We start from the raw sequence: 11,878 nt of genomic DNA, 5'->3' as shown, positions 1-11,878 counted from the left end.
GAATGTGGGATATGCTCACAATGGACACCTCCCTATACACCACAACACAATGGTGTATCCGAGAGGAGAAACCGTACCCTATTAGATATGGTACAATCCATGATGAGCATGGCCTTACTTCCAAAGTCGTTCTGGGGCTATGCCTTAGAAACTGCCCTCTTCACCCTGAACCGAGTACCAACTAAATCCGCTAGTTCCACACCATATGAATTGTTCGTTGGTAGGAAACCCGTGTTCTCATTTATAAGAGTATGGGGTTGTTCAGCTTTTGTCAAACGCATTGCGTCCGACAAATTAGATTCTAAATCTGATAAATGTTTCTTCATTGGATATCCCAAAGAAACCATGGGGTATTACTTCTATCATCCAGATGATCAGAAAGTAATAGTATCCAGATACGCAACCTTCTTAGAGAAAGAGTTTCTCGAAGAAACACAAAAGGGAAGCATGATTGAACTCGACGAAGTTCAAGAGGAAGAAACACCGACTGAAACAACAGAAGCGGTGGAGGTACCCGAAGAAGTCCCATTAGATGAGACTCCAGTGGCACCTATTCGTAGATCATGAAGAGTTCGTGAACTCCCAGTTAGATATGGTTTTCTAGTGGGAGATGATAACGAGGTTCCCGTGTTAGACAACGAACCCGAAAACTACGAAGAGGCTCTTACTAGTCCAGATTCTAAAGCATGGATTTAGGCCATGGATTCTGAAATGGATTCCATGTATACTAACCAAGTGTGGACTTTGGTTGATCCACCCGAAGGGATAATTCCCATTGGGTGCAGGTGGATCTTCAAAAAGAAGACTAACATGGATGGAAAGGTTAGCACCTACAAGGCTAGGTTGGTAGCGAAAGGATATCGTCAGAAACAAGGTGTTGATTATGACGAAACCTTCTCTCCTGTTGCTATGTCCAAATCAATCAGAATCATGCTTGCAATTGCCGCTCATTTTGATTATGAGATTTGGCAAATGGATGTGAAAACAGCTTTCCTAAATGGAAACCTGCTTGAGGATGTATACATGATGCAGCCTGAAGGTTTCATATCGAAGGATGCAAACAAAGTTTGCAAACTTCAGAGATCCATTTATGGACTCAAGCAAGCATCGAGAAGCTGGAATAAGCGTTTTGACGAAACCATAAAACAATTTGGTTTCGAATAAAATTGCGAAGAAGCTTGCATTTACAAGAAAGCAAGTGGGAGCTCTATAGCATTTCTCATACTATATGTGGACGATATACTGTTAATGGGAAATGACATTGCTCTATTACAGTCGGTGAAGGTATGGTTATCCGGTAACTTCTCAATGAAAGACCTTGGTGAAGCAGCTTATATACTTGGTATAAAGATCTATAGAGATAGACCGCGAAGACTGCTTGGTCTTTCACAGGCTACATACATTGAAAAGGTGCTAAATCGGTTTAGCATGCTTGAATCGAAACGAGGTAACTTACCCATGGTACATGGAGTAAAGTTAAACAATCATCAATGTCCTAAAACTGATGATGACAAACGACGCATGGCTGTAGTCCCATACGCTAGCGCGATCGGTTCGATTATGTATGCTATGCTATGCACTAGACCTGACGTAGCGTTCGCGTTATCTGTAACGAGGCGTTACCAAGGGAATCCGAGAGACGAGCATTGGATTGCCGTCAAGAACATTCTTAAGTACTTGAGAAGGACTAAAGATATGTTCCTAGTGTACAGAGAAGGAGATCTGAAAATTGAAGGATTTTCAGACGCTAGTCATCTCACAGACGAGAATGATTTTAAATCCCAATCAGGATACCTGTTTATCTTGAATGGAGGCGTGGTCACTTGGAAAAGTTCCAAGCAGGGAAGCGTAGCTTTCTCTACGACCGAGTCAGAGTACATCGCTGCTGCGGAAGCAGCAAAGGAAGCAGTTTGGATTAGAAAGTTCATTACAGAACTAGGTGTGGTGCCTGACATTGTCAATCCCATTACTCTGTACTGTGATAACAATGGAGCCATTGCGCAAGCAAAGGAACCACGGTCTCATAATACATCCAAGCACTACCTAAAGCGATACCACATCATTAGAGAGATTGTGGCTAGAGGAGATGTGAGAATAGAAAGAGTACCTACAGAGGACAACGTTGCAGATCCGTTGACAAAGCCTTTAACCCAGAAAGTACATGATCGTCATTTAACTTCTACAGGGATAAGTTTTAGAAACAATTGGCTTTAGTCCAAGTGGGAGTATGTTGGGGTTTAGTGTCCTATAGACAATTGTTGCAGGATACAAACTTAATGTAAATGAATTGTTCTTTATATCATTTGTTTTAATGAGATATATGTTTTATAACTATATAAAGACAATCCCTTTTAAAGCACTAAATAAAGTCTAATAAAAGGAAATCCGTAAGTTTGTTTAAAGTGATTATAAAGTGTTCATACAAGCATGAAGTTAGACAAAACTTTATAATAAACTAATAAACTTAAAACCACCTCAAGTCAAGTGATATGTTTAGGATTGATATATCACTGTTGAGACTTGTATGTAACAATGTCTTCTGTCCGACAGAAAGCTGATCTCACAAGCTTCATATATATAGATATCTGGACAGTTACATAGATCCGATGAAACGTCGTTCATTAGGATTGGGGATCCGATTTGAGATAACAGGATGGATAGATTCATCCTTGTCACCTATTCATCTCATTGGTATTAATATGTATAAGTAATCCTTAGACTCAAAGGAATGTTAATTGGTCATCCTGAATTACTGAATGTGAGACTTTGATCCTGCGGTCCCACGATCCTTAACAGAGATGACTCTGGGGTGTGAACTGCAAAGGTTGGGTGTCACAGGAAGTAATGTCAGGGTAGTTATACATTGGATTGAGCATTTATCACTCCCGATTAATGGGAGATATATCCAAGGATCGCTTGTGGAAGACTCGACTCTAAATCCTTGCAAGGTGATAGCTTAAGACTTGAAATACAGATTTCACTTAACCTATCTATTTGAGTTGACTCGGCCTGAACAAGTAAAACGAACGTCTCGCTATATGTGACTTGACATCATCCATAGTCATAAGATTCAGTTCAAGGATATAGTTGATAAAGGATCGAATTATACTGTAACTAATACGGAAGGGTTAACGACAGAATCAACCTGTCTTCTTAACGGACTCTAGGGGAATGATTACAGACTTGCCAATAACATACTCAGTACATCATTCCGTTATGCAAGGATTAAATATAATTCTTAAAGAAATTAATTTAATAGTTGCATACGGCCAGAAGTAGTAAGAACCTAATGGATCACACATAAGACTTGGAACCAAAAGAGAGATGGATGTCATTAATAGATGGAAGCCCAAATGAGCCCAGTAAGGCCCATTTAATTAGGGGAGGCCGAAATTTGTATATAATAAGTTAGGAATTATTTTAATTCCCTTAATCCTAATTTGATTAGGTTTGTGAATTAAATTAATTAAGAGAGATAATTAAATTAGGAGTTTTAATTAGATTAATATACTCCTATTATTATCCAATTAGGTTATTTATTATTATCCTAAATATATTAGATATATTATAAGATAATAATTAGGAATCCTATTCCGAATTGAATTCCTATTAAGTAACCTATTCCTATCTAACTAGGGTTTAGATACAAGTTATTATATATACCCCCCTAATGTGTGAATTTCGACTAAGCCTATCCCCTCCCCCTTTGTGATTTTCGAAATCCCTAGCTAGTGAGAGAAAGAGAATTCGACTTCCCGTTTTCGTGGACAAGAATTCATACGGCTTCCGTCGATTGATTAATTACATTCATCTCCTTTTCTCTTTGATCTTGTGTTGGTTAATTAGAGGCAATCTATTTTGGTTGCATCTCATAAGGGTTGATTCTATCTTAACCTCACCGTGTTATACTTCGTGCTTGGGATCTCGGAGAAGAATTGTGGGTGCTTCTTTAACAACGGTAGATTGTTCTTCAAAAGGTATTCCTTCTTATCCCTCTTTATATGAAATAACGATTAACGGATCCTATGGTTAAAAGGAAGTAGGCTAATTTTTTTTTATATTTCCGCTGCTATACCTTAGCCTAATTTCCAACAGGTTTTGCAGGCCAATCCTATCCTCTGATTTTCTTCAGACGTCAGACTTGTCTTCTTCCTGCAGACGTTGTCTTTTTGTGGCAATTGTCTTTTAGCAATAATCTGTTGACCCATGCATCTTGGAATGTGTCTTTTGCGTAATTCCGAGGATTCAATTATTGGTGCAGAAGGTTTGTAAAACTTGTCTTCTAGTGAACGGATCTCTCATGCTGTCCTGAAGATTTACTCAGTTTCTACTTTATTCGTTGTCTTCGTTTGTTGTCAACTTCTATGCTGAGTTCTGTTTTGCAAGACATCTTTTGAGAGGGCTTTTAATGCTGAGTTCCATTCCACTTTAACTTTGTTAAACTTCAGCATGGATGGGCTATTGCAACATCGTAAATAAGTTGCAATATATCCTAAAAATGTAACAATAGGTCAAAAAATTGGATAAGGCAACACATTCAGACATATTTAAAGTGTTGGTATATTCACCATTGCCTTTGCAACATTATGTTCTGTATAGCAACATCAAGAAATGTGTTGCCATAATTTACAGGTAAGGCAACATTATATCACAAAATAACAATGGCAACATTTTTTCAGCGTTAAAGCAACACGTTTAATATTAACAATATGTTGCTTTTGTTAACTATTAACAACATTTTATACTAAAATGCAACACTTATATTCAAACTAATGCAACACAAAATTAATAAATGCAACACTTTCTAAAGCAATAAGCAACAAAATATTTTAATACTAAAGCAACATTTGCTCCCATCTAAGGCAACATTTTCTAGCTTATAGCCACACTCTTTATTTGACAAATGCAATGATATTTTTAGCTAAAGCAACAACAATATTTTTTACAGTAAATGCAATATTTTGTAATGTAAAAGCAACATTGTTTAATTTCAAATCTGTAAGCAACACTTAATCGAAAAGCCAACTGTTTAAATAAAAAGCAACATATCATTTGCTTACATAAAGAGGAAAAACGTAAGTACTTCGCCACTTAAAGTACTTTAAGGGTAACGTATTCTAAGATCAATGAATTACAAAAAAAAAATTGTCGGTCAAACGTACCTAACATTATAATTCAAGAGTAAGTATCTAAGCATCACAAGAATAAATAAAACAGTCTTCATTCATCAACATGAATTTGGAGAAAGAGACTCGATGGTTCAATTTGTGATTCTCATTGTTGAATACTTGAGCGAGGTATTTATTCCTAGCACTGCAACCATATCACCAGCTAGCATGAGTATTATACGCTCATCTCATCAGGTATACCAAGTCGCTTAAACTTTCCTACGAATCAAATACAGAAGCAATATATATATATAAATATATAGGTAAAAAAGGCAACAAATGTCAGTCAGATAAATTGGAAAAGAAACTCAAGTGATTACCTATACAAGGATAAAGCATTAGCCATAAGTCGGTAATTAAATAATGAGAACCGTTTTTCCTGCAAAATTGGCATAAATTTAAAATAAGTATCATACTGCTAAAGATAATTACCAAACCAATAAGAACCATGAGACAATAAGAAGCACTGTCAGTGTCTTGAGCAGGTTGTATTCCAAATTGGCACCTCTGATGCTGTGAGGGCTCTAACTGCTGCTGAAATGGTATGTAAAGATGTTGCTGCAATAGACATCAATATGGGTTGCCCCAAGTCATTTTCTATAAGTGGAGGCATGAGTGCTGCAATATTTACTAAACAAGACCTCATTAATGATATTTTGACAACATTAAGAAAGAACTTGGACTGTCCAGTAACATGTAAGATTCAATTACTAAAATCGCCCCAAGATATTGTGGAACTGGCAAGGTGAATTGAAAAAACTGGTGTTTTTGCTCTTTCTATTCATGGAAGGGAAGTTGCAGATAGGCCAAGGAATCCAGCTATATATGATTGTGAGTTTGAAATTTCTACACAGAATCAGTGCTGGAATTCTTGACAACCAAATGAAGAAAACCATGTGATTGCATTGTAGCTATATATTGAGGAGTTCAAGGACCTGTCTACTGATTTCTATTGATGAGTTTATGGGATTTTGGCAATCTCTCTCAGGTAGCAAGAACAAAAAGTAACACACGAAATTTATTGCACACAACTGAATCAAATAATGCACAAAAGCATTCCAGTTTAGCATAAAATAAGAGGTGCAATTTTAAGTAGTTCTTTAATTGGAAAGAACTACCTAAGGTGTGCAAAATCAAATTCCCCTGTAACAAGGGCCGGATTTTCCAAAATTAACAAGTCAAATATAAAAAAGAAAAATGAAGTAGTGATATGCTTACATAAAAAATAAAACAAAATTAGACCAATTACATTAGCCAAATAAGCCCAAACTAAAGTATAGAGGCCAATTTGATAAATTTAAACAAGTACATAAAGCCACAAATTAGGCTTACCCTGTGTTTAGGCCAAAGCTTCAATTGCCCCCTAAACTTCCAAAAATTCTAAATATACTTGTCCAAGTGCATTCAATAACCCTCTATTCATGTCCAATATTCAATAACCCCAAAGCAAATAAATAATTGGACTGCGAATAACAAATAAGCATGTAGCTTTGTTACCTCATTTTTATTCTACAAGGTAAATGTATAAGGCTGAGAACGCGGTTCTGAGATCTCTAATGTTTTCTGAAAGTCTTGTTGCAGCCTTCATCAGAAAAGCTGTGAACTTGGCACTAGAAAACAATTTTTTAACCAGCTTCAACTCCAAGCTTTTGCACCAAAAAATCATCAAGTCTGCCCCCTGTTAGAGGTTGTCTAATTACCCAAATTATCAGTATGCAATGATCTAATGCATCCAAGTATATGTTTAACATCTCGATACAGCCTGGCATATGGAATAAGAAAAGCAGTTCACTCAGCTTGCAATAATAATATATGCAATACAGATATCAAAATGTAAATGAAATAACAGAACCCGTCCTTTTCTTGCGGAGTGTAATGATTCTGAAATTTGTGAATGAAAAATTATGACCACTTCCCTGCACAAAAGCAAACCATAAATATCATATTTATGGAATCAATTAGTGAAGCAAATAATAACCATAAATTGAAACACAAAAAAGCACATGCAACTTCTATCTTCATGTCAAAAGAGCAGAGCAAATGAAGGATGTCCAAAAATAAAAGGTGGGGTTTTTATTAGCTTCCTCTTGTTCTTCTTATCTTCTGTATAACTCATAAGTTCTGCATGCACAAAGATTAGCTTTTCAACTGGAAAGATTCAGTCCACTCCGGCCGCACACATTTTCTATGTGGATCCTTCTGATCCACTTAAAGAAAGGACAGTCAAACACATAATTGTTTTTCACCATACCTCTTCTCCCATTTTATTTCTCAAATATACTTTACTGTATGTGAAATTTTTTGTGATCATGAAAACCAATCTGATCCAACACTATGTACTTTAGTTAGGTCATCTAATGTACAACATGAACAAATTTACAGCCCATACAATCTGTATGCATAGGGGCATTCTGCTATTAGTCTAATATTTAAGTAAATGAAAAATCTACAAGTATCTAAGGAACACAATCCAAAACCAATGCCTAGAAAAGTAGCAATAGAAATTCCAAAAATGCCTGCTAGAATTGCAGAGACAACTAGGGAATGCCATCATTTTGCTATGGCCATGCCACATACTGTTGTAGGGCCTCCGCTATTAGCATTTGAGGCAAGAAGTAACAACCTTAAATCAAGCCCTACTAGTTTTCCCAATCCAAGGACCACAACAAGATGCACATATACTTGAATTGGAGCAAACAAGAATGTACTAGGAGCCATTTTTACCACATTCCATATGCTTCCACTAGCACCCAGAACAGCAAAAAAAATACCTGTTGTCAAACCACCCACGTAAATCATTTGAATTTTGAAGGTTCTTTATAGTCGGTGATGCACACCGAAGTTGGTACTTAGTTGGCATCTTAAATGAAACCAAAATAAGCTGTGTTTGCTTTTCTGCTATGTAACGATAGAAATTCCCAATTTAGTTCACTCAATTTGTGGCTGTTGCTTTCTGTGGAATACAAGTCAAATTAGTTATCTTGAAGTTTAATAGAAATAATCGATTTTATTATGATTCATGTCAATATGACAATACTCATTTCACAGAATGGTCACAAGGCAAAATCTTCAATGCTGTGACCTTGAAGATAGGATGTCCCAACTATGATCCAACACATTCGCGTACCGTTATAACTGTTAAGTTTGATCCTAAAGCACAGTATAATCAAAATAATGCGAGAGGAAAGATTAGGGGAACTATAAATTCAGAGCCAAATAATTAGTTTTAAAGGGGGAAAAGGAAATTTCCTTGAATGCACCCACAAAATATAATTAGTGACCATATAAATTGAGAAAAAAATAGCAAAAACCAAATTCAACAAAAGAAAGAGCAGAAAACACAGTATACATGAGGATTAAGGAAAAACATAACTTACCTGACAACCGTAGCTAATAAGGCGTAGCGATAGCCCATTTCTATACTAGTGTAAGTGGAATAAGATTGCTGACATCGTATCAACTTTATCTATACGAGTTATTGCAAATGGAGACTTCTTTGATTATTAGATCTTGAACGAAACAAAGCTGCAATAGGTGCTTCATCCCTGATGGTTGCAAGGGGAGCTCTTTGGAATGCTTCTATTTTCTCACCTGAAGTCAAAGTGCATTGGACATAGGATAATGATATGAAAAGCACGAAGCAGACATTGAGGGAAATGATTATGCATTATTCGGGCCTTGAACTTGCAGAGGCCAAAGGTGTGATAAAATCAGAGAGTTTGGTGGATATAGCGAAACTGTATGGAGAGGAAAGGTACAATGAATTAGTGAATGAAAATCGACTATCCTTTAACAGAGGCAGCGAGGAATATAAATGCTCCCAATAATTGTTTGGAAGAAGGCAACTTGCTATATCTGAAATTATCATTTGATACATCAGAATTCAGATCTAAAAAATTAATCAGACAAGTTTCTATATCTGAAATTATCATTTGACCTTTTGAACTTATAAAATGGCCCCTTGAACTTGCTTAAAGTTATATACATTTTAATTTGTCCAAAAGCAATCTTGTTCTGTCACATGGACTTAGGAAATTAATTATATAACTTTAAGCAAGTTGAGAGGGATAACGAGGAGACACTTTGTAAGTTCAGGGTCAATCAATTTTTTTGGGCAAGTTCAGGACTTCTACCATATATCCTCTCATAATAATAAGTCTAACTTGTTTTTCAAAAAAATAAAATAAATCTAACTTGTTTAATATATCCTAATTAATTGTGTAGATGATATTAATGAAATAATAAAAAAAGAATGCGTATAATAAATAATGTAAACAGGGTACAGAATATTCATTCATTCAAATAATTGCCATGAGACTCTCCAACAAACCATGAATTGAAGACAAAAAAAAAACAAAGAAGAAATTTTAATTTTGGTTTTTCTTTTTGGCTTAATAGAGTATATATCATATTAGCACATCCTTATGCAGCACCAAAATCAATTCATTTGCCAACATTTGAATGAGAATGAACCAAAAAGCATACATAATTGTTATTGTTATATACAGAACTGAAACTAACAAATCAACAATATGGAGACCATGAGAAGGAACCAAAAAACATACACAGTTCTGCAATATAAATTAAATCAAGTACTAATTTGCAGGAAAATTTACTAACTATACTAATATCAAAAGTAGAAGTAATTATTAATAATATTAGAGATCCAAACAACTGCTTACTAAAAACAGCAAATTAAGCAACTGCTTATTAGAGCTCCAGACAAGAAAATCATATATTAGGATTGATGAAAATAGAACATAGTAAAAGAATTAGTTTCAGTTGATTCTTTTAATGAGTTTGCTGAGAGCATTTCCAAGGGTTGCAACATAAGCAACTTTCTATAGCACCACACGAGTACTGAATTTTATAATTTATCCACTAAAACAAATGAAAAACTCACAACTCAAATCACCTATTCATTATTAACATAGGTATGAATTGACCTTCCAACCTAGAAAATACATATCGACAAGCCCTTTCCAAAAGGCAAAATAGCATATTAGTGATTTACCTCATTATTTCCGGAGAGAACAAACCCCTGAAGTATTCCTTAGTTAATTATCACAGCTGATCTGCCCTGCAAATTGCATCATTCAATTTTGGAAAGCACATGGTCTTGGTATCAATGAAATAAATCATCGAGACCAAGCTCATGCTTCAAAATTGGGCGCAAAACCAATAATTTTAAATCAAACGCTAGTAAAAGGGGCAAAAATAAACAAACCTCATGATCAAATAGAACAAATCCAATATGCAGAAGCTACTACTAGAACTTGTTGGACACATGTCCTAGCCATTGCAGAAAATTTTCTCTTATTCCGTTCAACTGTTAAAAAATTCGATAAATTTAAGGATAAAGGAAGAAAAGGGAGCGGTTGTAAAAATTACAAACAAGAATCGACAATGCAGCACCATTATCACCATATCAATCAAGTGAAACAGGTATGAATATAAAGTTTATTACCTCATCTTTAGAAGGCCAGTGAAACACTTTTCTCCCTTCCTGTTGTCGGATGAATTCCTCAGCCCAAATCCTTACCGATTGAATTAGTTGGGACACGATACGATGAAGCCTTCCAACTCTATCGAAGAGCTAGACAACTACAACATTGGAAGCAAAATGAAAACTTTCGACTAAGAGAAAAGGGAGTGAAGGGAAGGAGGCAGACTCGATTTGGCAGGGAAGGGAGAGTGAGAGCCCAAAGAAGGGAGAAAAAGGGAACCACCGATGAGAGATAGGGCTAGGTGGAGAGAGGAGCAGTACTCGATTTTTTACAAAATGACCCATAAGTTATTTTTTTTAAAAAATCCATTATTACTTAGATTTTATTTTGGTGGGAAAATTGGAGCCAAAAAAAATTGGGAAACAGTAACGGGAGGGAGACTTAAAAGTTTCCACAAATATTCATGGTAAAGTTGACCTTTAATAAAAAAAATCATATAAATTTATTTAAATTTTTGTAAAACGTTAGGTTTAAATTCGTATTATTTTGTAAACATTAAGTCTATATTGGTGCTATTTTGTACGTGAGGCCTAAGTTGATGCTATATTGTAAACATTAAGCCTAAATTGATATTATATTGTAAACGTTAAGCTTATATTGGTGCTATTTTGAACATTGAGCCTAAATTGGTACTTCTCCAAAAACCTTATACTTATTTTGGTATCTTATCCCTAAAAATAAACTTTGTAATTAGATTGATTTTTAAACATATTCTTATATTTAACCCATGACCTCTCTAGTAATAGCTAAGTTCCCAACCACTGGGCTAAGAGTTTCACCACTTACATATTTAACTTGACATTCAATATTTAACTTGAAATTCATTATTTATTTTTTCATAACTTAATTTTCAATTTTATGGAACCATATAGTTTTATTTACTCTAATTATAACTATAAAATTAGGTATAATTTTCTATTTTTATTAAAGCAACACTTAATAAATGTAGCTTTAGCTAATTGTCAAGTCGAAATACAACATAGAACTATACATGTTGCCATAGCTCAATAAAACAACTAAAAATTTACAGAAAGCAACATTTTTATAAGAACAGTTGCATTTGATATAGATAAATAGTATCAATCAAATCAATTTAGCTAAGGCAATACTTAAAGTCAACACTTTCTAAAAAGTGGTTGCAATAGCCAATCTATGGTGTAGTGAGACTTCTATTCTTTGATACTGAGTTTGATTCTACTCAGC

The 11,878-nt window shown here is 35.1% G+C and overlaps 1 long non-coding RNA gene across 11 annotated transcripts; it reads right to left on the bottom strand.

Moving 5' to 3' along the window:
• Positions 1–5,001: 5,001 nt before the first annotated feature.
• On the bottom strand, positions 5,002–10,939 carry LOC136227869 (uncharacterized). Of its 11 annotated transcripts, none has more exons than XR_010688310.1 (8): positions 10,636–10,939; positions 10,396–10,497; positions 10,183–10,248; positions 7,021–8,905; positions 6,666–6,930; positions 5,674–5,726; positions 5,489–5,547; positions 5,002–5,387 (listed from the first exon to the last, which is right to left on the bottom strand). It is a non-coding gene; the product is annotated as an uncharacterized lncRNA (long non-coding RNA). The 11 variants fall into 11 exon arrangements; XR_010688302.1 differs by having other exon boundaries at positions 6,666–7,084; positions 7,940–8,905; XR_010688304.1 differs by having other exon boundaries at positions 6,666–8,121; positions 8,546–8,905.
• Positions 10,940–11,878: the final 939 nt, after the last annotated feature.

The sequence above is a fragment of the Euphorbia lathyris genome, chromosome 4, assembly GCF_963576675.1.
Source record: "Euphorbia lathyris chromosome 4, ddEupLath1.1, whole genome shotgun sequence".
Lineage (NCBI taxonomy): Eukaryota > Viridiplantae > Streptophyta > Magnoliopsida > Malpighiales > Euphorbiaceae > Euphorbia > Euphorbia lathyris.
The sequence above is the reverse complement of the archived record's forward strand: the minus strand, read 5'-3'. Positions and strand labels throughout refer to the sequence as shown.